At 45.2% G+C, this 26,624-nt stretch overlaps 1 long non-coding RNA gene across 2 annotated transcripts in view; it reads left to right on the top strand.

The window, feature by feature from the left end:
* Positions 1 to 333: 333 nt before the first annotated feature.
* LOC144753868 (uncharacterized) overlaps positions 334 to 26,624 on the top strand; it is a 103,380-nt gene continuing 77,089 nt past the window's right edge. For both annotated transcript variants that reach the window (XR_013594579.1, XR_013594580.1), the window contains exons 1-4: positions 334 to 388; positions 745 to 840; positions 1,066 to 1,152; positions 1,273 to 1,377. This is a non-coding gene — a long non-coding RNA (uncharacterized LOC144753868). The remainder of the gene's footprint in view (positions 389 to 744; positions 841 to 1,065; positions 1,153 to 1,272; positions 1,378 to 26,624) is intronic.

The raw sequence follows: 26,624 nt of genomic DNA on the forward strand, positions 1-26,624 counted from the left end.
CCTTATATAAATATTATCCTGCCGTGTAATTGCCATGTGATCAGCATATTTAAATCTCTTCTATATTATACGCTCTGGATTCGAGCGTCTGATTTATGGTTATTAAGGCCACATCGTTGCCTCTTCGGTCGATGATTCGACAGAACCGTCATACTGAAATTATTGACGATGTTCTCAGATCCGGGACGGGTCTGATTTTTTGACCCATGCCGGGTCTTACCTATGACCCTTAGAAACCAGGCAGGTGTTCGAGATTAGAAAAGAGGGGCGTGTCCCTAACACCCTTCTTTAACGGCGCAAACACGCATTCCTACAGTCGCCTGATACCTGTAAGCACCGGAACCGCTAAGAGGAGTCTTATCTGCTTGGATCAAGCATTCGCTATTAGGTAAGAGGGGCTCCCTTACATGTACTAATACGATGATCTGGGGGTTTATTTTCCTTTCGGTGATCCCGCTTGTACTTCATGAGCACCCGTCCAGGCTAGCGGAGGTGTCCTCTATTAAAAGTGATCTAGCCTTCGTTATTAGATAAAAGGGGCTCCCTCATATTTACGAATACAACGTTTGGGAGACTATTTTCCTGTTTGGGAAACCCTCTTTAGTGATCCCGCCCGCATTTCGTGAGCACCCGTCTATGTTAGCAGAGGTGCTTTATATTTCAAATGAAAAACCTAATAACAATTTTCCATACGTAAACTCGCAGTGCTCGTTTTTTTATTATTTTTTTATTATTAATTTTTAGAGCACGCGTGAAAATAAAGCCCCCATCGAAATTCCAGCAGAGCCGCCGTACTGGACGTTTCAAAAGAGGGAAGCATGCAGTGCTGATAATCATGTGGTACGTTTTGATTTGTATAACTAAGCCACCTCCTTCAGCCGCCTGCTCACTGATTCGGACGAGAACGCGAGGGTAGTCTCTCTCCTTAACCTATTTTGAACTGGGAGGACGAACTAGGGAATGTTTAATCCGCCCTAATGTAGCTTCTTGCGAATTTCGAACATCTAAACGTGAAAGAAGGGATGCAGGGGCGAGACTCATGAACGTATATATATTATGTTCCAGGTGAAATCGGGAACCGGCCCGCGAGTTAAATCCGAACCATCTATGAGAGATTTGAAAGACGCATCTTTAAAGATTATCTTACAGCGGGTAAGTAGTGTAAAAAAGAGAAGGTTTTTATCTGCCTGTGCGAGGGATGTATAGATTAGTGCTACCCTCCGAATTTGTTTGAAACATCCTCTGGGGACTTTTCTGTTTTATCCTAACTAGGGGCTATCTGACCTGTCTGTTGAACCCTGCCATCTACACCGAGCTTTTTATCGCCAATGAACTTATTCTGTCGAAATATACAGATCTAGGGAACCCGGAGTAGAGGTAAATTCACGTTATTGACATTATGAGCCTAATCTTTTGCCACTTATTCTGAATTCTGCCTTCCTTGATCACTTAGATATTCTTGAGCGATGAAGTGTTAGGATGACTGCCGACTTAGGAAATGTATGAGATGTTTTGATTTCCAGGAACTCTTTTCAGTGTATTAAATACTTGGCCTATATTAGCACTATGTTATTATTTTATCCTCTCAACATTGGAGCTCACCACTGAAAGGGTTTTGTCGAAAAAAGGTTTACTATATGACTGAATTAATAATATGTGGAACCATTTATGTACATTTAATTGAGAAAAATCATGTTTGTTTTAATTAATGGGAAGAATACATTGAAAAATTGTGCAACAGTTCATGAGGGTGTGTATTCTAAAATGTAAAAAATATTTTTTGTTGATGACTGATTGGCCACGGGGTATTTTCCTATGTGCTGTCTCCCCCACTTTCTCGGCGTGAGAGCCCTGATGAAGGTGCGCCTGTTGATCTAGGCTGAGCACCGAAACGCGCGTTGGCTTTACGTGGATCCTGTTTCATCATCTTGGACCCTCTGGCAATTTGTGTCTGGCATATTAGCGAATGTTTGAGTGACTGAAAGAGAAGGATGTGTCTGTGTCTGTTGAGAGGTTTTGTGGGGTGATTGTATTATGTATTTATTGAAGTATTTTTTATGAATTAATCTATAAATGTATCAGGATATGGAATATTTTGGATGAAACTTGCACCAACAAAATATGTTAAAAAGTAAATAAAGATTTCGTACTTTCTTATTTAATATTTTGTGTACCGTGTGACCTCTCTGTTACCCCTTGGTGAGTTCCTTGTTGTTTGTTAATTTATGTTGGACCCTTCTTGGGCCACTTTCAGATCCGCTAGGGTGGACTTTCTCCCCTGCAGTAGTCCTATTTGTGGCTGCCAGGTTTGAAGATGTGGGACGACGTGTTTATTTCTGAAATTTATTAATACCAGGTCACCAGGTATATCTTTTCGAAGGGGACCTAGCCAGGCCACCCTTCTAACATTTCGTATTCTTCCATCAATATTAGGTGGCAAGGGTCTATTTTTTGTTAACCAGAATACAACCTTATTTCTTAAGTCCTGTTGTCTTTCAGTTTTTCCGTTTGTAAGTGCTGGCACTCCAGAGAGGACGCACACAAAATGTATGTGGTTAGTTTTTTGGGACATATTCCAGTGGTTAGGAAATGTCCTCTTATGGAATGTGGGTTCTTTGTTCAGCCCTACACTAGAGGAAAAGCTCTGTGCTATTATGGATTTTGTGGTTACTTTCGGAGTGTTTGAAGATAACATATGTGAGGCTACTGGTTGATTTTGGACAATGTTACTTTGTGCAGTTGTTATGGGCACTTCAGTGGCAGCTAAAAACTGTGTTTGGTTGGGTCCTGCCATACTTTTTAAGAGTAGCGAGTTTGCCTTAGTCATTTCCTCTATACCCGTACGCCTATCCCCTAAGTTATTCATTCTTTCTATCAAGGGGGATATTATAGAATTGATCATGGTTTCTATCTGGGCCAATAGAGTTGCCCGGGTAGAGGATGCAGAAGTTTCCCGTTTCGCAAATACCTTACATGCTTTAGGGGTGATGGGCAATGTGGGGCTTAAGTACAGTTTTTGTTGTTTTGCTTGACTCCCCGTGTGTTTATACCCATTTCGATTTCTTTTAACAGAGGGCACCTGAGGGAACACTATAGATTGCGTGTTAACTTTTGCTGGTATTAAAAGGGGAGTACCCAGCAAACTTTCATTTAGTTGGGATAGTGTACTTGACTGGGGACTTGTGATTATTGTGGTGCAGGTAGGAGCACTAGATTGCTCGATTCTCGGTTCCACAGGAGCATACATAGATTTACATAATTTATTTAATTCCTCCAACAATGATAAGTTTTGTGCTACGTCAACTGCCTGTGAGGGAGATCGCTTACTGAAAGTGGTAACTGTAGACGGACGTCGTTATGTTCTCTCTAGTTCTCGAACAATGGGTGATGTTGCCCTATTTAGATAATGGTCCAACGTCCCCTTGGCGGAGTCCCTCAGGAGGATAGTATTTTTGGGCACCCCCTTGCATGTCATAATGTAACTGGCTTTTGAGTATTTAGCACGGGAACAGCAACAAACACCTAGAAGCACCTAGAATGTTCGTGCATGGGGGGCGTGGCTACGAGCCGATCATGGCGGACATGTATCGTCTGAGCTCCGTCGGTGGCCCAACAAATTTGCTGTTTATCCTGCTTCCCTGCGACCCCATCCACCTGAACTGAGCCCCTTGAGCCGCCACAGGTGCGGGTGACCCGGAACTGGCATCTCACCACTTGCCAACGCCAGCGGTGACCGAGTGGACCTGCCGCGGCTGCTGCGGCCTTCGCCCTTGGGTGAAACCGCAACCTCGATTTCGGCCGCGACTGCGGCAGCCTGTGACGACTGGCGGTGCGGTGGAGGCCAGCCGGGTGTGCGACGCTGTTTGGACCCTGCGCGACGGCTGGAGCACAACGCCCCCTCGTCCCGACCTCCCGGGACGAGTGCAGGACATCCGGAGGCACAGGGACACGGAGCCTGGGGACACGCACTCCTCCCGTCCTGACTCAGAGCCGTCCGGACCACTGCGGCCACACAACCAGCGACTGCGTGCAGAGCCCGGGCCTGCCACTACTAGCGAGGTCCGGCCTGACCCACGGTTGCCCGCGGGGTGTCCCTGGAGCGAGTTGCTGCGGCCCCGTGGGGTCTCCTCCATTGCGCTGCCGGGAGGCGGAGAGGGACGCCATCTTGGTCCTGATACACCGACTAAGCGGGGACTTGGAGAGGCCTCCACAGACGGCGCGCACAACCGCTGGCCGCGGCGCATAGCGGAACAGTTACTCACCTCTAGCCCCAGCACTGGCACGACGACTGCACATTATACGTTCTGTGTGGGAAGGCGCACACACCGACTGGACACAAGTGGCGGGGCTGCACAGTGAGTGACCGTCTGAATCCGGCTTCGACTAGGGAGACCTAGGGCCAGATGTAGGTAAATCTATTTTACCGACTCATAAATACCGAATTTTACCGATTCGGTATTTATGAATCGGTAAAATAGAGGGGGGGAGATGTAGGTAATTCCAGATGTGGAATTACCGAATCGCTAATATTCGGTATTTACCGATTCGGTAAATACTGAATCGGTATTTCCTATTGATTCCTATGGGCGTCACAGCCCATAGGAATCAATGGGAAATACCGATTCGGTAATTACCGAATCGGTAAATACCGAATTCTGCAAGGGTGCAGGGGGTGTCACTTTGACACCCTCTGGCACCCCAGAAATTGACATGTGCGCCATGTGGCACACAGACATGCCCTAAGGGCATGTCTGTCTGTCACATGGCATAGGTGTGCATGCACACATGTGCATGCACACCTGAATTCGGTATTTGAACACCCAATTGGATTGGGTAGTAAAATACCGAATTTGTAGGGCCATTGGGACTCAGAAGAGTCCCACCTACATTTGGATTTACCGAATCGGTAAAATTACCGATTCGGTATTTTACAGAATCAGTAAATTTACCAATTCGGTAAATTTACCGATTCTGTAAAATAAATGCACCTACATGTCAATTCTTAAATACCGGTCGGTAACGGGCGAAATCGGCCGTTACGACCGGTATTTATGCTCCTACATCTGGCCCTTAGTGTGCAGCTACTGCTCATTTCACTGTAGACCCTGCGCAGATCTTAGGGAGGGGCCTGGCCCCCCGCTGTTCTGAACCGGCGTGGGCCCTGTGACACTGGGGAGATCCTCCGGCCTGAGACACGCTATCACCTCCTGCAGCTAGGGCGGCTGATACGAACACCGCGCCATCCACTTGCAGAAGGACACCATGGGGAGGAACAGGGCCAAGGCCCAGGAACAGGGCGCACACACGGACATGCACTCCACTGGATCGGAAGATCCTCTTGCCTCCTCCAATGCGGATGTTATACCACCGACAGGGATGGGCACCCAAGACGCCAAGCTGGACCTTATACTGACTGAAATCAGGGCCACGAGGGAAGCGCTGGAGCTGCGGATGGACACCATGGCCATGGGCTTGTCCCTGCTGCGGGCAGACCATAACAAACTGGCGGAGAGGGTCTCGGAACAAAAACTTGCACTAGATGACCTGATCCCACAGCAAACAGATCACTCTGCAAAGTTGGAAGACATGGAGAAACAGATAAGGTTGCTGTGGGACAAGATGGACGACGCGGAAGGGCGGGCCCGCCGCAACAACGTCAGAATTTTGGGCATTCCGGAGCGCAGTGAGGGGAGAAACCCCACGCAGTTCGTGGAAGACTGGCTCAAGACGGTTGTTGACCCACAGGATCTGACCCCGATGTATAGCGTGGAACGCGCGCACAGAATGCCTGCAAAGCCTTCTGCACTTCAAAGACCGCGACTCAGTACTACGTATGGCTAGGGAGAAGGCGCCACTGAGGTACGAAGATAAACTATATCCGTATACCGGACTTTACTCCAACGGTGCAACGCGCCAGATCCACATTCCTAGGAGTGAAACGTAAACTGGGGGACAGAAATTTGAAATATGCTCTGCTGTTCCCTGCTCGCCTCAAAATCCTACACGAGAACAAATCACACTTTTTCGACACTCCTGAGGAAGCGGAGGAATGGATGGAAGTGACACTGACACCACCGACCTCACAAGACCCGTTTGCAGATGATGGAAATGGTGGACCTTCGCGCCGGACAAACCGACACCGTGCCAGATCTGCAGCGGAAGGCGGGCGCCCGGCCCGTTCAACGGCACGTTCAACGGCGAGTGGAAAATCGTCTAGAGGCCGCTCTGGGAATGGAATGACCGTGGCCCACTTGACGGAAGCAGCACTGGCCGCACATGATGCAGGGAGCGCAACTGGCTTGGTCAGCGCCTCTGACACCCATACGGAGGTGTCCGGCTCGGCTGATAGCTTGCAACTTCTTCCCAATATCACGGCGCAGATGGCAGATGACCTCTGATTGCGCCATGGCTGACTTCGGATGGTAACGTATGCACATTCCACACAGACAAGTGAGAGAGAGGGTGGATGGTAACAGGGACACACCAGTTATGGGCTCGCTGTAATTTCACCGACAGGAGCAAGATGGGTGCGAGTAGACTGCACCCCCCACCTTATAGACATGTCATGGTTTGACAATTGCCCATGTTGGGCGACCTGGTTTGGACCTCAGGTATTTTTGCTTGGGGACCTTTATGTTAAGGGGTTACAAGTTCACATGGCACTCAACTTTTTGCATAAGGTACGATTGGCCTATCCGCCCACAGACTTGATGATGACATACACTTCGGCTAAACATGGGGCCCCTTAATACCTACAAACTGTGCACCTGGAATGTGAGGGGAATGGGCTCCGTTCATAAAAGACACAGGTTGCTGGCACAGCTCAATCGGAGGGGCGTCGTGATGGCTTGCCTCCAGGAGACCCATCTTAATACTGCGGAGGGCTCGAAACTATTGAAGAAATGGAAGGGACAACTGTTTGCTACTTCATACTCTGTTTTCTCGAGGGGGGCAGCCATTTGGCTTAAGAACTCAGTCCCCTTTAAGGCGGTGGAACAAAAGATTGATAAAGACGGTAGATTTGTGTTTGTACGTGGCCTGCTGGATGGCGCCCCTGTTGTGCTTGGTAGTGTGTATGCACCGAACTCCGGTCAATCCGAATTTTTAGACAGTATCAGCGGGGTATTGGCTGACTGGGCGGAATAGGAGTGGTTCATAGGGGGGGACTTCAATGCAGTATTCGACACCCTGCTTGATAGATCACACCCACCACTGCATGCCACCGAGAGTAGGAAGCAGGCAGAGGCACTGACACGATGGGCGACGGGCTGGGACCTGGTAGACACATGGCGCTGCAAACACCCGCTCGCCCGGGAATACACCTTTTACTCCCCACCCCACAAACTACACACCAGAATTGACCGGGTCCTTTGCTCCAAGCTCCTGATAGGGGTTGTGATTACTGCAGAACATATGGGCAAGACGCTATCTGATCACAACCCGGTCGAAGTCACACTTCAATGGGGTAGGGTACCGACACCAATTCCAACTTGGCGTTTGAATGCAGACCTGCTGGATGACCCTGTCTATAAAACGACACTGGCAGACGCCATTGACACTTTCTTCGCAGTAAACACAGATACCGCTAGCTCCAGGCAGGTGGAATGGGACGCCTTTAAGGTGCTGATTCGAGGGGAGGCCATGGCTGTCCGAGTGGGCATGGGACGTGTAGTGTCCGACGGACTTCGAGAGGTAGAGGGTCGGCTAGCAGCGTTGGAGAGTGAAGCTGCAGGTACGAACCTGCCTTTCACACCTTTGCAAGAGGCGCACATACGTCTCGCCGAATTGCTGGAGGAACTTCGCCTGTTAGACTACAGGGAATACTCCAACAGGCTGCATACACAGGCCGATAGATCAGGGCCCCTGCTAGCCCGTATTATCCGTGATGCCCCGCCACACTCGCCCATTCTAGAGGTTCTGAACCAGGAGGGACTTATCACCTCGACGCAAATAGACATTAACACAGCCTTTAGGGACTACTATGCCACGTTATACCGCCCACTATCGCACACGGCATACGAGGACTTTATGAGAGGTCTAGGCCTACCCCAACTTATGGACAGACAACGGGATGACCTCAAACGCCCTATTACGATAGCGGAAATCCGACAAGCTATTCATTCTCTCCCGAGGAACAAAACCCCGGGTACGGACGGACTCCCAGCGGAGTTCTATGCAACCTATGTCGACCTACTCGCCCCGCGGCTGCAGGTTATATACCACGAGGCACTGCGAACGCACTCGCTGCCGCAGTCGTCCCTGCAGGCTTTGATAGTCTCTCTCCTGAAACCAGGCAGAGATGGTATGCACCTAGCTAATTATAGGCCTCTATCGCTCCTGAACACTGATTCTAAAATCCTGAGCAAAATACTGGCAACCAGGCTGGCCCAATACGTTTAAACTGATTCACCCTGACCAGTGCGGGTTTGTTCCCGGTAGAGGCACGGCTATGAACCTGCGGAGACTGGCGCAGCTAATGCTGCACGACCAGGCAGGGAGTGGGACAGAGGGCTGTATCTCATTAGATCTGAAACAGGCCTTCGACTCCCTCAGATGGGACTTTATGTTCGCGACGCTAGAGAACTTCGGGGTGCCGCCCGAATACATTGCCTGGGTACTGCTACTGTACACCCGCCCCACAGCGCGGGTATGTACGAACCGATGCATTTCGGAGTCCTTAAACATTGAAAGAGGCACCAGACAAGGCTGCCCACTATCTCCGATCTTATTTATCTTGGCTCTCGAGCTGTTACTCTGTAAACTCCGGACACTGGCGGCCCACAGGGGTGTGGTGAGAGACGGAACGACCCACGTAGTTTCGGCATACGCGGATGACCTTATTCTATACCTGCGACACCTGAGGGGGGACTTAGACCCCATACCTCGGATATTTGAGGAATTCCGCGGATTGTCCGGCCTCTCCATCAGTGAACCTAAATCGTATGGGTACAGTTTTGCCGCCACCGGCACGCCTGGCCCACTGCACTTCGCACCACATGCCTTTCAAGTAGCGGAAATGACCTTCCGCTACCTGGGGATTCAGATTTATAGAGGAGCGGGGGAAATGATAGACGGCAACTTGGGCAGGTCCTTGATAGCTCTGACGTCACAAGTACAATTCTGATCTTCACTGCCTCTCTCTGTGGCGGGCATGGTGGCCATCTCCAAGATGGTTGTACTTCCCCGCTTACTTTACTACTTCACAGGTTTACCGTTTCCCATCCCGGCTGTGACGTTCCGGGCACTGGACACGACCCTCACAGAGCTCGTGTGGGGTTCGGGACAGAGGCGCATAAGCCTTGCCAAGCTCCAACTTGCCACAGATGCTGGCGGCATGGGTTTACCGTACTTCCGGGCATATAACTTTGCCTGCCAACTGCAATGGCTTGCCTATTGGCTAGCGGGTCGGAACCTACACGAAATTGACATGTCGCCTGAAGAACTCTCTAGGGGGAAACTTCATACGCTGCTATTGCCCCGCTCGGAAATCCCAGCGGCGACGCCCCCGCTTCTACGACTTGCACTGACCTATTGGAGGAAGGCGGTGAAATATACCACGCAGTCGGCCTCTTACGCCCCTACGATCCCTCTACTTGGTATCCCCCTGGGGACGGGACTGGTGACGAACCGAGCCCTCACTGCGTGGCACGACGCAGGCGTGACACGAGTTGGGGACCTCTTTGCAGATGGCCGCATGATGTCCTTCGAGGACTTCCGGGCCACACATCATGTTCCGGGAGGCTCATTTCTTATGCACGCCGGTGTGAGACGCTATATCACGAGGACATGGACGCGAAACGAGACCGAACCACCTACGCACCCCCTGATAACGATGCAATATCTTATGGGAACGGGCAGCCATATCACTAAATGGATCACGACTGGCATAAGGGCAGGCAAAACAACGCCGTTGCGGCCTCTCAGAGAGAAATGGGAGGGCGACATTGGGAGGCCTCTGGGAGACGAGGAATGGGAACGCGTCCTGAAGTTCCCCAAAAAAGTAGCTAGAAACCCAAAGTTCAAGTTCATACAGCTGATGGTTCTACACAGGGCGTATCTCACACCCCACCGCATACACGCTATGTTCCCTGGCACAGCTAACACTTGCCCCCGATGAGGAACCGATGACGCGCGTCTATTGCATATGCTCTGGGAGTGCCCAAAGTTGGGATACTACTGGAGCACAATACACGAGGCGCTATCTACCGCGGCCACCTCCAGCCTGTCGAACACTGTAGACTATGCTATACTAGGACTTGGGCCAAGAGGGCGCAAGAGAAGCGTGGCCACTCGCTTCGCTGACATGGCCTTATTGCTCGCTAAGCGCGCTATCACAATGAGATGGAGATCAGCTAGGCCACCTGACCCCGACACATGGAGGGCGGAAGTGATGAGATGGGGCAAAGCAGAGGGTGAGGCACTCCAACGTGAGGAGAGGAAGGGACACAGGAAAACCCCGATTTCCCTAGACTGGTATACTATACTGGGGTCATTTGAGACGGGAGAGACCGGTGGATCTGACCAATCATCTACTGCCAGCCGAACCGAGACATAACTGCTAGTGTTACCCCAGGCAGCTGGGAATGTATGCATTTTAGGTGTAGCAACTGAACAGCGTAGTTAATTACTGTTGATATGGCCCTGTGAGGCTGAAGTAGCAATTATCAGGAGTATTGGATGTGATGGGTGTGGCCTCGTGCCGAGTACTAGAACCACGTTAGCTTATGAGTGCTGGGAGGGGGAGGGCAGGGAGGTGGGGTGTTATGGGTTTAATTGCAGAAATTTAAAAATTGAAAATGTTACTTCTATACCGAACTACTGTGTATGTGTATGCATGCCACGTCATGACGCTGCTGAATGCATTGTATGCTGTAACATGCACTGTCGATACTGTCAATAAACAAAGTTTTAAAAAAAAATAGAATGTTCGTGCATCACAGTATGGTTTCCCTTGGGGAGGGCCGGAATGTGCCTATGGATAGTCTTCGGCTCTCTTTACCTCCTTTTGTCGCAAGGCCAAGGGGGGTGGCCGAACCCGGCCTCCTCTGGCCTATGATGGCCTTAGATGGTCCCGCCCTTGTCCCGGCATTTGCCTGGCGCCGCCCGAAGGAGCCTCCGAAGTTAAAGCGCCTCCGGGCTCGCGAAATGCGTGGCAGACACACAGCAGCCTGGGAGCTATGGTCTCCTCCTCGGCAGCCGCGGGATGTAACTGGTGGCGGCGGCCGGGAGACCCGCAGCGTTGGGCACCCAGAAGCAACTGGAGAAGTGTGGCAAGTAACACCCTGCTTCAAATGTCCCCCGCTCCTTGGTAGGAGCCTCCAAAGTCAAAGCGCCTCCGGGCGCGCGAAATGCGTGGCAGTGGGCGGGGCTGACACACAGCAGCCCGGGAACTGTGGTCTCCTCCTCGGCAGCCGCGGGATGTAACTGGCGGCGGCGGCCGGGAGACCCGCAGCGTTGGGCACCCAGGTGCAAACCGTAGCAGCGCGGCAAGCAAGACCCCACTTCAAATGTCCCCCACACGAACGGCAGAAGGAGCCGCGATGGACCGGGGCAGATGGGAGCACATAACAGGTAATAACACAGCACACGTTACAGGTTTAAAAACAGCAAAAATGTTTTAAGAACTAAGCGCCTGCCTCTAATCATGCAGAGCGCCGCGATAAAGCAAGTGCAGAAGAAATAAAATAGAATACCGTGTCACAGTGTTGCCCCTTGAGCATGCTAGGCTCCCAGCGGAAACCAGGAGCTGTCACTAACCTGGTAAGAGACATGGCATGAACGGCGGAACGTACCACACGCCCCCAGCACACGCCCACAGCACAACGCAGACATGCCCACAAGGGACTACTTTGCTGGCACGGTTCTTTTACCTTTTAAATGTATATGGTGGGCGTCTGCATAGCCTATGTCCTTCTGCTGCAACTGCCCTTTCCAACGCTGTATTGGGTGTTGTGATTGGTGCTGTGGTTCCTGAGATTACCCGCCTCAAAGGTTTGGGCTCTCTCTTTATTATATTAGTATAGATATAGATAATGTAACATTTCAGCAAAACTAAAATCACTACATCACACCTTCCCTCTATATGAACAACATTTTCTTTTACAATTTCAGTATTAATATGTGACAAAATCCTTGAATCTCGTGAAATACCTTCACCACATTCACATTCATTACCTGCATGAGGAATACCTTGCAAAAGTACTTGTTTCTTTGAAGATTCTTGTCTTTCAGTATTATTCAACCAATAGGACCAATCAAGCTCCTCCTCCACCATAGAAGCTTTCTTGTTCCTGATCAACTCAGATTGACCCGTACTCACTCTAATCAATTGTCTTTTGTTCCACCAGCCCTTTCCTTGGAGAAAGGCGGCACCCTTACTGACTTTACAAACAAGAACAGGATTCGAAAAGATAGATTCTCCTTTTCTGACTTTAAATGTTTTTTTAAATAAAACCCAGTTACCCCCCTCAATTTCGACATTGGGAGAAGAACACACTCCGTCGAATTTTCTTTTCATTTTCTCTTGACTTAGCCTCACTTTATTTGTCAATTCCTTACCATCAGTAACACATGTTAATTTACCACTTTCTAACCAAGACGGAAGTAAAGTAGTCTTAGCTTTTCTGCCTCTCAAAAGCTCGAAAGGGGAGACACCTGTCGTACAGTGTGGAGAAGTGTTGTATTTCCACACCTTTTTTCCCAAAAATGATTTAACATCATGACCAGCAGCCAGTGCTGTCTGAATCCCCTCTTTAAGAACTTTGTTGCCCCTTTTCACCAATCCATTAGAAGCCGGCGAATAGCTGGCCACCCTCAAGTGTTTGATATCATGATTCGTCAAGAATGTGCACATTTTATCAGACACAAAATGAGTTCCGTTATCAGTAACGAGAGATTTAGAAGCTACCTCCAAAAAACACTTTGTTTGGGAAAGAAATAGTGTTATCAGTGGTGGGAGCATCCACAAATTTACAGTACATCCACGCAGAGTGGTAATCCACTGCTAAAATTAAAAATCTCGGTGACTCATTTAGGACATTATATGGCCCAGAAAAATCCAGTCCCACTTTTTCCCAAGGTTTCTCAGGAAATCCTGTAGGATAAAGCGGTACTTTGGCAAGTTTCCAGTGCTTATCTGAAAGCAAGCACTCTTCGCATCCATCCACCATACTTCTTACCTGTGCATCTAAAGAAGGCCACCAATAATGTAGCTTGATTCTCATGCATGTTTTCGCCACCCCCAGATGTCCCTCGTAAGCGAATTTGATTGGAGCATTTCTTAAACCACTAGGTGGTATAAATGTATCTCCTTGTAATACCAAACCATCCTTGACAGAGATTTCATCTGCCACTAAAGATAGATTTCTTAGCTCACCTGATAAATTCCTTGTATCAGGCCATTTAGACGAAGAAAATTCTGACTTTAGCTGAAACAGCATCATTGACACATGCAATTTTCCATTCAGACTCTGAAATAACTGTGTTACAGTTTTCAATTGCATCAAGCACAGCAACACTTTCCACATCATCCTCTTCAAAATCGTCCTCATCATCTTTCTCCATCAACATTTTAGACAAACAGTCCGCTTGGATGTTTTTACCTCCTTGAATGTGCTTCATTATATTCCTGTAATTTGGAGACTAAGCAAGTCAACCTTGCTGACGTATTATTATTAGGGACCTTACAAAAAATTAACATAAGCGGCTTGTGATCAGTAACAATTTTTTGGCCCCAAATATACATCTTACATTTTTGGGCCGCACACATGCAAGCCAAGGCTTCCCGATCGATTGTACTATAATGTTTCTCAAAAGTTCAGGGACCTAGAAGCAAACACCACAGTTTGGGCTTTGCCGTTAACTCTCTGACTAAGAACTGACCCAGACCACTCATGCTAGCATCTACTTTGATGACTGATGGTGAATCATCACGGACACCATGTAACGCTTGTGCAGAAATAATGAGCTCTTTTACTATTGCAAACACCTCCTCAAGATCTTGGGACCAAACACATTTTTGACCTTTCTTGAGCAACACTCTAAGGGGCTTTATAATGTGTGCATAGTTGCATACAAACCTCGGATGGTATTCTGCAAGGCCCAAAAATGAATGGAGAGTATCCTTGTCCGGGGGAGGTTTTGCTTCTTTAAGAGCCCTGACCACAGAAGATTTTGGAGTAATACCTTTAAAAGACACTATATGGCCAAGGTAATCCAGCTCTTTCACACCGAATTTGCACTTATCGGCTCTAACGGTCATATCATGTTTTCCAAGAGTAGATAATACCATTTTTACAATTCAACATGTTCTACTGAATCCTTAGAGAAAATCAGTATTTCATCCAGGTATGTCTAAACGCTCTTCATCCCTTTAAAGATGGTTTCCATTAATCTTTAAAAAACACTAGCTGCAGATGCTAGGCCAAAGGGAAGTCTCAGGAACTAGTAGGCACCGAAAGGTGTAACAAATGTTGTTAGTTCCTGAGACTCCTCAGCTAGTGGAATCTGATGGTATGCAGATTTTAGATCGATTAACGAAAACCACCTAGCTCCCCTCAAATTTGCCAATAGATCATGAATCTTTGGAAGGGGACGGCAGTCTACCACAATGTTTTTATTAAGTCCCCTCAAATCCTCACAGTGTCTAATTTCTCCTGTCTTTTTACCTGCGCCCACAATGGGGGCCACCCATGGTGAAGACTCCGTGGGTTGTATAATACTCTGTGAACATAATCCCTTCAACATGGTTTTTAACTCTTCTCGGGCACTCAAGGGAACTGGTCTGACCTTATGTACCACAGGTATTGCATTAGGAACCATCCTGATTTTAGGTTTAAATTCTTTCACACAACCTATTTGATCACAGACTTAAATTCAGACATTAAACTTTTTAAATCTATAGTTAGATCGTCCAGACAACACACGGGCATATCATTAACTCTTATAGGATTTACATCTCCTGGGACTAAGTAAAAGCCCAAACGAGCTAGATCCTTCCAGCCCACAAGATTTTTACCCTTAACTGCTACATAAACTTTTCTTTCCAAAATTACAACATCAGACAAAAAAAATCCCAACATGTCCTTGTCTTTCTCGCCAAAGGCCTTTGGATTGACATCGGATTTTGAGAGAGAATCTTTTCCTCCCAGTTCTCAAAAAAATAAGAGTCACGTAGTATTGTAATTGGGGATCCTGAGTCTGCCATGATGTTGGTTTCGTTACCATCAATTAATGCAGAACATAATGGGCCTTTAATCTCCAAGGGATCCTTTGTATAATCGACTGTTAAGAGCAGATTATCTAAATATTCTGTACACCGGTCTGTTTCAATGTCTACACATCGAACTGAAACTAATTTCTTACGACCTTTGCAGAAATTTTGAAAATGACCTATTCTTTTCCAGATAGAACAACGTTTGCCTAAAGCAGGACACCCTTGAAAGTTTCCAACATGAATTTTGATCCGCATCTGTAGCAATATGGTTGACTACTATTTTGTGAAGTGATAAGCGTGGCTCAAATCCACCTGAGCGACTTACCTCACTCATCTATCATTCTCATATAATAAGCCAGCCAGGCAGTGGAGAAGAATTAGAAATATATTTATTAGGACATAATATTCATCTGCAGATGGGCCCTGTCAGGTCTACACCCCAGGGAGGGCATCGAGAGGACTGACTCATCCTATCATGACAATACATTATAACATAACATGGCAGGGTAAAGACACGCCCAGCCTGGAAAATTACAGAACTAGCGAAATGGTGAACAATGAACTCATACATGAGGCATCTGAACCTGCGAAGGAAACATTTATCTCCCCTCAAGGTCACAGAGCCGAAGCTCTGCTTCTCCGGGGCATGGAAACATTCCTGCAAAACTAACTCCAGGCAAGGAATGCTGAAACAGGGATTTTCTGCTCATAAGGGAGGGGGGAAAACTGTACCATGAGACATTGGGGCTGCAGAGCAAATGTCAGCATCAGAGGTCTGTCTGCCATAGACAAGTCCCTCTCTCCTATGAGAGAAGTTGAAGCTTGCATATTACAAAAATAGCTCAGTGGGTTGCAGCACATGAATTTTAAGCTGTAACTGCATATTGGTCAGACACACTAGGCTAACATTTCATAACATCATTAGAACATTCTGCAACAGGAAAATTACTATCTATCAGACCCTCCTTTTAGCCTATTGTGGCTAACACAAGTGCAGTCACAGCTTAAAGGTAAGGACTATACAATTCTAAAGGCATCACTCATCAATCAAAGGGAAACAAAAATAAAAAAACCAAGAATGACCAATAGTATATCATCATAAAAGATATCTGGTATCGGGAAATTAAATACTAGGATGGGCATAATCACAGAAGTAGTGCAGCATACTATAGGGCAGGAAATGCAGAGGCAACAAGTAAAAGAACAACCCCTGCAATACCTACTAAGACCATAATTATTCTCTGGGTGTGAAACACCCTCCTTTTTGACTAATCTAAACATATGTTCTCGAGGTACCATTTATCTATAACACTATGTCATGATCGGACTACTTAAAAAATACATCACACTTTAAGTCATGAGCAGGAATTAATGCAAATAAGATCAAACTGTCATTATCAAGGAAAACACCCTATTGAATCCAATACTGATGGCTCACTTGCATTATCAGCTAGGACCTATATCTAACATCCTTGAAGTATCGGGCTGAGAAATGTGTTTTACTAAACTACTCAAAGTATACTAACCCTCACAGCTACTTCCATAGGGCAAGAATACAAGCAACAATTTTCCACCCCTGTGTGTGTATGAAGGCAATGACCCACACACCCAATAATGTTTGCTGTTCTATAAATAACGTGTGTCAGGTGCAACATTTGAATACTGCATCATCCTAATGAACTTCCCAGTGCTCCTCTTCGTGAGGATCTAGAGTACCAATGACATTCTCAAGTGGCATTGAAATAATACTCATGAATGTATGCGCCAAGCAACAAGAAACTAATTCTCTAAAGAGAAATATGAAAGCAACAGTTAGGATACAAACAAACACAATGAGATCTGGGACATCTGGACAAGGAGCCGTAGAGGCTGCTCCTCCTGGGAAATAGGAACATTCAAAGGGACTAATTTTCCTAGCTAAAAGTCCAAAGTAAACTAAAGGAAACAATCTGCAACACAGCCAGCCAGAGGGGAGTCTTCTCCCTGTGTCCGTCTGAGCCTCACAGGCAGGCTCGTATTGTCCATCAAAAATTAAAAAATCATCTGCGTTGGAGCTGCACTTCCTAGCAACTCAAATGGAAAACAATCTTGGCCAATGAAGCAAAGTCTTTCTTGCAGAATTTAGCAACCACCAATCCAGGTAGTGCCCTCTACAAATTCTGTCCAGTGTCTCGCTCAGTACACCAGATATGAATCTAACAGATATTAAGAGCACTGTATCTGTACCCTAAGACTAAAGTCTCTCTCTACCTCCTACTTTTCTTCTCCTGGTGCACCGCTCTTCTGTCGAGGCCATAGATTGTATAAAGTGTGACCAGGTACCTCCTTATCAGCAGACAAAACTGTATATTTCAAAACAGATGGGGAACAGGGAAACCTGAAGCATAACCACTGGAGAACTGGCGGCAGCCTTTTGCACAGATGGAACTGCCCCTCTCAAGTATTTCTGAGCAAACCTTTTCCAACCATTGGGAAATGGCACGAAAACGAAGAGTGAGTCCTCCATCTCAGTCAGGCCTGCCCTTTTCTTACCCAGGAATCACACACCTACAGCTGCTTCAGTGGTACCTTGGCTCCAAGCAAGACTTCCGTTGGTATCTTCTGACGACGAGACTTGACTTCCACCGAGTCTTGAAGTTGGATCTGATGCTTGGGTCCCCTCTGGCTCCGGCGGTGTGATACATTTCTATTGATGAACAGAACCAAGATCTTTAGACAAGGCATATGAATAAAATTCAAATTCAAAGAAACCAAATGAGGTCTATTCTGTGCTTTCATATTGCTCTAATAAATTTGTGCCCTGACAATAGGTAATACATTACATATCTGACTTTTTGCTGTATTACCTGTGACGGACGTATGCATTTATTGAATTCTAAGAGAAGAGAAAAAATAAAACAAAACAGACATGATGTATTCCCGCATTTGCACTTAAGAAACCGCAAAAAGGGAAGTTCAAACCGCTCTTCCTAAAGCGAGCACACATCGTCTATTTTGTAAACCTTCATTGTTGTGCAAAACTTCAAACACTTCTAATATTCTTTTTCTTACTCAAAACAACTATATTTTTGCTCATGACCATGCTCACATATTATAGAGGCAGCAGGAAACTAACTTCTACAAATCTTTAATTTCTACAAATATTTTGCTGAGGATCACACACGCATCTTTCACCTTTCTCACTATTTAGACCATGTAACATTTTATTTAGGGGAAAACCTGTTCACCAGCTCTAATAGGGAATATCAGCTCAACTATACCGGCTAACTGATAAGAGACTTGTACACCTTTACTTAGTGCTGCACAATAATGATGTTGTTACCTAGGAATGTGAAGGAAAAAATCAACAAAAAGGTACCGACCTATTGTTCCCTTCAAAGGTCAAATAAGGAAACCCTAGTCTGGGCTGTTCCCTTTCATCCCTATCCAATTAAAATAATTCTCTAATAAAAACTATCAGTTTATTTTCACAGACTAGCTGATAAAGAACTAGCAATGCACTTGCAAGACTACAATAATGGTGTTATTACCCAACACTTGTAGAACAAAACTACCCACATCTAATTCCCCTTTTAGATCAAAGCAGGACAGGAGGGAGCAATATACATGTTACCTAGTTTTAATTTATAGGAGAGCTAGCGGGGAGATAGCTCCAGCGGGAAGCTAGCCTCCTCCCCCATTTTGACAGAAGGAAATCTGAAACATATTTCACTTAAGTCAACACCATCAACCACTGGGTGTAGCACTGAACATAAACACAATTCTAGGGGAGACATAGCACTTTGGAGAGGGCTAGAACATCTTTTAGCACATGTACAAATGTCATTGCCTTAAAATGATGTGTGTACCTATTAATATCTAATACAATCTAACTAAGGAAAAGGAGTAAGGAAAATTAAAGGGGACTGGGACACAGCTAAAGTCCCCCATAACCAGGCACTATGTGACATTCATTAGGGAAATGGCGGCAAAGAAAAATCTATAAAAGAACAAAAATTACTTAGGTGATGGTCAGACTTGTGACACAACACCATGAGTACCCCATAGAACTCGTGTATTTTCCTCTATACCCCTTTTAACCAAATAGACATACACTGCTGAAGTGTTGTCTGTGAAATTTAGGGACCAGAACAAATTCCCCACAGAGGAGCTTGTTCTAGTATCAATAATAGAATTGTCAAAACAATACAATACAGAAACAGACATAAAATAAAAACAAGCATACCAAGGCAGCAGGTATACTTGCTGTGCTAAGCACAGAAAGCATAGACAAATCACAGTAACACATGCAAATGAGCTGTGACACACAACACGATGCCATGCATTACATGCAAAGTGAGCCTGTGGCCCAAAACCCAGCGTGCTGGCCTACTTAATTTGTCAGGCTTAAGATCGATCAGCATACCATCCACGCAGAACAGAACAAGCAATGCACAATAAGCCAAAGAAAACATAAAACACACAATGTAGGTAAATGCGTATAACCTAAAATAATATGCAATAATACATATACCAAACACAAAGGCCACAAAAGGAAAACACAATATTAGTTACTCAAAGGACTATATTTTTCTCATGCATCATGCGGTGTCAGTGCACACTTAATCTGTCTAGCACAAAACTGCATCAATACTCATCGTAACACACAGATAAAAATATTTCCCATTGCACTGAAATGAAACAAATCAAACCACAGAAAAACAACAACACACAAAATATTGGACAAAAAGGCAACCATTTAGTAAAAATACCTTCTACAAACACTTACCTTAAAACCTATGCTTGGAGCTCATTCACACCTGTTCATCTATATTATATACTAACTATTCACTGTCCGTTCTGAAAACCCTGTCTGCTGTCTCTAGACAAGAACCAGTCCTAACCTCTTTAACCGTCAGCCAAGAATATAAAACATTTAGCAGCCTTGAAAGTTACATGACAATCTGGTAATGGCATTTAATGCAGCATCAAAAAGGGAAAAAGATATACATTTACGTTCACATCATTCACTTGTCATGAACCAGGAATTTCCATATTTGCGTAAAATTTTTATTCTTGTTATTAAAATACCAAATATTTCTGCACAGTCATCTTTCGCTGTCTAAATGAGTCCTCTTATAACCAATGTTATTCCTTAACTTTAAACAAAAAGGTGGCCATCTCACTACATTTATTCCTGTTGCCAAAGGTATATTCTCACCTTCCACACTAGCAGACATTTGCACAAAACACACCCTCTGCATTTCCACTCAGCGGGTGGGGCACTGGGCCCACTGCAATGGTGTCCCATGGACAAACTGCAGACAAATACTGTTACACACATATATACATTACACACATATATTCATTCCCACCAGGCCGCTCCTATGAGCAACACAAGCAGTATTCTGTACCTACCCTCGCATCATCAGTACTCTCCACTAGGTATCCACTAGCAAAGACACTAATCAGTATGCCAATCAGAGACCCCCTGTGATGTATTCCTATAGGTTCTGTATCGATCCCCCTATTCCTGACCCTATTCTGGTTAACAAGTTAACTAGCAGCCATCCCATGATGCAGAAACCGTTATCTGATTACGCCAGACCACGGCTCAGGAGCGCGTTATCTGATTAGGTCATAACGCTTGCCATCTAATTAGGCAAAGCAATATTCCTCCAGCCCCTGATAAGGCATACGGAGTTCTCAAAACAAATCAAACCTATGACAACCTGGGAAAAACCCTGCGGCCATTGTTTTGATTTCCCCGAGAACTTCAGTAAAAGAATGTGCTAACGACCAGCTCGTATGACATCCTTATTGACGTATCTATGTCCATCCTTACGTCAATCTCGGCACCTTACAGGTATAAATATTACCGATATTGCCTTAAGCAAACACACGCGGTGGTGACGAGATCGGAGCAGCGAGACTTGCCGAAGCCCAGCAGAGAGCGAAGCCCACTGGCGCTGCCCCGCCTTCCTGACGCGCTGAGAACGAGGCGCTGCCTTTCTCCTGCCGAGAAATCCAGCTCCGGCGCTTCCGAGCAGTCCCCGCAGGCAGCTTGGAATATCGAGACCTCAGACGAGAGATACTATCCCTCAACCATCCTAAACCTCAGGTACAGAGCTGAATAACCCCTTGCAGAGAATTCTTGAGTCAGTCACTTGGCAAAACAAACTTAACTTAAACTGCTACTTTCTATCCCAGCCCACGTATTAGGCTTAGGTCAGGTACACCGGGGTAGACGTGGTTAGAAGCACCAGTTGAGTACGATTAGTCAAATGTATATGTGTATGTATATATTCTGTCCATTTTAAATAGCATATGGCTTAGAAACCATATCAATGTTTTTACAGTATTATTTTATAATTCTGCTTTTATTGTATGCACTTTACTTAACCATAAGTATTGCAATAATATCGATTCATTTCTCTTGTACGAGAAAAGAGACTGATCAATAAATAACATCTTTTATTGAACACGCCCGTCTCTTCCTTTTCTCTACAATCTGGTGAAACTAAGAATGCACGTACTGACTGAGTAAAATAAGTTGTCTTTTGTTTTCACACGACTCTAGAGATATACTCTTGATTAGGGGAGAGCAAAGTTGTCATGTTCTATGGTTGTCGGAAACTAAATCCCTTCTTGTCTATCCAGGGAGGTTCAACTCCTCCTTGTCTTTTTGAGAAAGTTTCTAGTGAACTCTGAGCTAGCTGACAAACCCAAAACTTTAAGTCTAATATCGACAGTAGAAGACCTAGTTAACGTCTGGTCTAGGTCTATACTATTGGAGGTGGTATTCCAATGCGCAGAGCCTATTGGGATAATAGGAACTACACTACATGGCGCCCAACGTGTTTGGATAGGCGATAAAACTAACGCAAGACTTTAGAGTAACTCAGTCGTGCTCTTTCACTCAGACCCCTTTTTCCCATAATACTCCAAAGACGTCTGGAGTGGGTGAGAGGTAAAATCCGCCAAACCTCGCAGGAGGGAACTCCTATGTATGGTTCTTGGTTCAATCAACGTTGAAGGATACACTGTTCCAAAATATTGTGCATCTAATCTTTGTTTCCATAAGGAACCTGATCTGCAAACAAACAGAATAACCTTCCTGACAGTAAAATGCCAGAAAGTGATGATGAAAGAGAGAGAGTTAGATTAGCAGCTGAACTAATAAAAGCTGATAATACTATGCAAGAAGCAGACCCGGATATAATACTCATCCCGGTCAACAAAAGAAGATCTATTACGTTGAAACTTATAGACAATGGACTGACACCAAGAGGTGGTACAGTCATATTCGTAATTGAGGCACACGAATATCGGCAGACAGAGGTATTCTATTCATGGATAAACTTTCCAGCAGCAAATGCTGTAACAAAGGAGTTCCACTTTTATAAAATAGAGGAACCTCCTGATGACTACACTCCTTTCGAGGAAGTGGAAGTACCACTCAAATTCCAAGAGCACCTGCTCTTGTTTAATGGCGCCCTAAAACATAATAATCACATCACCAGGCTCGGTCCACTAGGTAGACCAGGAGCAACGTGGCCGGTTCTAGCCGGATACACACCACATCCAGACATCGAAAGGATGTCTGCAGCAGATGTTTTAGTACAACTAAAACAATTAATTAAAATATATAGACAACTAGTCCAATATGTAATGCGGACTTCAACCATCCAACCTGTAGTTAAAATTCCACAGCTGACCCCTCATCAGGGGAACACAAATAAAATTACACCACAGAACATACAGTCCTGCCTAGGTAAAGTACCAGCTAAACGGGAACAAATACCATTCTGGTTAGCACAAAAAATCACCCAAATAGAGGCGGTGTTTCCAGACACCACCCCTGTGGATAAACACAGGATTCTGACTATCTGTCTTCCAATGGAAATCGCACCACACGTGGAGGACTGTGACACTTGGGGTACAGTCTTTGCTTCCATTTACACAAAAACACATGGAGTTCCATCCATGTCAGTAATACCAGATGTGCTAAAACAAATTCAAGATGAATACGGTCCAGAACCCGCTTTAACTCTCGGTATGAAATTACTAAAAGACTTCAAGCAGGTCTCGGCAATATTACTAGCCAACATAAAAGGGGAAGCAGCGAATGTGGCGATCCGCCAGAGGTTAAAAGAGACAGATATAGCAGACCAACCAGCTGAAATTGCCAGAATTATAGAAAAATCCTATGAGAACTAGGTAGAGATAGTTTGGGTGGAATACCAGTGAAGCCCCAACTAATTGAAAGTCCTGAAAAAATATTTATTAAAAATAATCTAAACAGTCAAAAGAAGAACTGGGATGGAAACAAACAATCCAATCCAAAAGAAAAGAGATTCCAGTCCAGAGGAAGGTCTCCTCGGCGGAGAGAAAGATCTCCGGACCAGGGACCCAAGTCTCCCCAAAGGGAGCCCTCTGTGAAAAAATACAACCTTAGAAATAGGGATAACATAAAGAAACCGGATAGATATCAAGATTTTGACACACGTCCCTCTCAATCTTTTCAGACTTCCTCGCAGAAATCGGAAAGAAGAGGACGATCGGAACCCAGGGAAGGGCACGTCAAGTCCAAAGACAAGGAACCTGCTCATCCAAATAAAAAATTACAGTTTCCAAAGAAGAAGGTAGCCAGTATTAAATTATTCAACAATGCCGAGAATACTGAGGACACAGCTGAAAAACGGAGAGTGGGCTCAGACAATGCTAGACAGCGCAGCAGAAGTGAGCATAGCACGCAAAGTCCTTATGAATCATCTGGAGACAGTGGACACGAATGAATACATTCAGGTGGAAACTGCAGACACCAGAGTTAGCAAACCTCACAAAATATATGAAATAACTTTACGTATAGAAGGGGATAAGACTAGGAAAATAAGGGGCCTTTTTTGGGATAATCTCTCCAAGGGCTATGACATCCTTCTAGCTGAAAAAGATTGGCCACCAGAGTTCGTCAGGGAGTGCCCACATGGCGAAGAAATAATTATGCCTGCCTTCTCAAATCATATTCCAATTCATAAAAAATATACACTTGCAAGAAAGTGGGCAGTAGCTCAAGCTCCTGCTTTATATAAAAATCATGTAGGATGGGATGAGGACTCTCCTCCTCACAAAATCCAGTTAAAATCACAACCTACTGCACAAAGGCAGTATCCAATCAAGCAAGAAGCTAAAAAACAGGTAAAAGAAATTCTAGATCAACTAGAATACCAGGGGGTGATTGAAACTTGCACCTCACAAATGAACAACCCTTTGTTTCCTGTCTCCAAACCAGACAATTCATATCGTCTAGTTTTGGATTACAGACACCTTAACTCATGTTGCAAAACTTTTGCAGTACAAAACTCGCATAGTGCTGCACTAATGAATAACATAGTGCGCAAAAAATACAAAACAACATTAGACATCTCTAATGGATTCTTTTGTCAGAATATAGCACCAGAGAGCAGATACTTGTCTGCGTTCTCAATAAATGGCGCTCAAAAAGAATTCTGTCGGTTACCCCAGGGGTACAAGAACAGCCCAGGAGTATTCTCAGCGAGGGTAACAGAGTTACTACAAACATATGATGACGAAGCATTATCTTATGTCGATGACATATACCTAACAGATGATGACTTGGATACTCACTTGAAGAGAGTGAACACCATAATACTTGGGTTCGCAGCAGAGGGTTACAAATTCAACTTTAAAAAATCTAGAATTGCCCATCTAACAGTCCTGTTCTTAGGATATGAATTATCAAGTGAAGGCAAAAGCCTGGCCGACAATTTCCTAGAGAAATGTGCCGTACTCCAAGCACCTAGAACACTAAAAAACCTACAGTCAATTGTAGGATTCCTAAATTTCGGAAGAACATACATTGCAAATTACGCAGAAAGGGTCAAACCCCTTTATGATCTAATAAAACCAGATTTAAAAAAAACAAATTGGACTCAAAAACACACAGAAATTCTGAGATCCTTACAAACAGATACGTTAATTAAAACAAAATTAGAAACCCGTGATAACACACGCAACCTTGTGATTCGAGTCATCCCAGGAAGATGCGGATTCACATACCTGACCTCTAATGAGGGAGAAAAGGTACCAATTGCATTCAAATCACACTTGTACACAGAAGCTGAAAAGAAATTCAGCATTAAAGAAAACATTGTTCATGCAGTTCAGACCGCAATAGCTAGAGAAAAAGATAAAGCTGACGGTAGACACATCACAGTCAGAACAGCGGAATCAGCCTTTGAGGCATTAACAACCCCGTGTAATTTACCAACAACAGCATTGAATCCGGAATGGATACAATGGGGGAATTCCATTACAATGGACAAAGTAAAATACTACCTTGATCCAGAACTAGAGGAACTAAAATATCTAGAATATGAAAGAATATTCCCTCTGCCAATCGACATTCTGCCATTACGACAGTACGCTTGTGTAATCTATACAGACGGACATGCTCAACCATCCGTTTGGGGAGAACAAGCATACTACCCCACATGTGAGATTACAAAAGAAGTGTGGCGCGGAGGTATATTAAGACCTCTATTAACAAAAACACACTCAGTAGAAACTAATTCGGAACAACAGACTGAAACAATAGCATTGAAAATGGCGCTAGATAATGCAGATCGCGAATTCCCGACACTCATAGTGTCCGATTCGTATTACTGCGTCAAATCATATAACAGCGATTTACAGAAATGGATTCAAAACGGTTACAAAGATGACACAGGTGCAACAATAAAGCAAAAACTGCTTTGGGAACAAATAGTTCTGTTAAAGAAAGAACTACCAAAGACTCACGTGATACACTCACTGAGTCATCAGCGTGATGGCGTTCACGTTGCAGGGAATTCATTGGCTGAGAAAGCCACAGCGGTAGCAACTAAATCGGCTTCCGTAGCTAGAAAAAAGCGTGCAGTAAAATACATTGACGGTGAAACAATGCTGGCGGTGAAAACGTCATCAAAAGGCGACTGCTCAGCGTTACCGATCAGTTACCCACTCAAATATACATACATAATCGATGCGAACTCTGTTCCTTTTGCTCGAATCCCTGGAGTGGGGGATAGAGTAATTCCAAACAAGGACAGGAGAACTTTGTTAATAGCAGACGCACATATGGGGGAGGGTCTCAGACACCTCAAACTAAAAGATTCTCTGGAAGAACTACAATCAGTGTACTGGTGGCCAGGCATGAGCCTGCATCATCACATTTTTGTAAAAAAATGCCCGGGCTGCAACAGAGATCGCAGCGGCGAGAGGAACGGGGTAATACCATGGCGTTTCACTCAATAAGGGTTAAACAATAATCAGTGAAACAAGTGTAAATAATGCGTCCCATTAACAAATAAAGACTAGTTTCCACTTATAAATGCAGACCCCAGCACTCGGCTGACGTCGGGACTGTTAT

Source organism: Lissotriton helveticus, chromosome 5_1 (genome assembly GCF_964261635.1).
Source record: "Lissotriton helveticus chromosome 5_1, aLisHel1.1, whole genome shotgun sequence".
In the NCBI taxonomy this organism is placed as follows: Eukaryota; Metazoa; Chordata; class Amphibia; order Caudata; family Salamandridae; genus Lissotriton; species Lissotriton helveticus.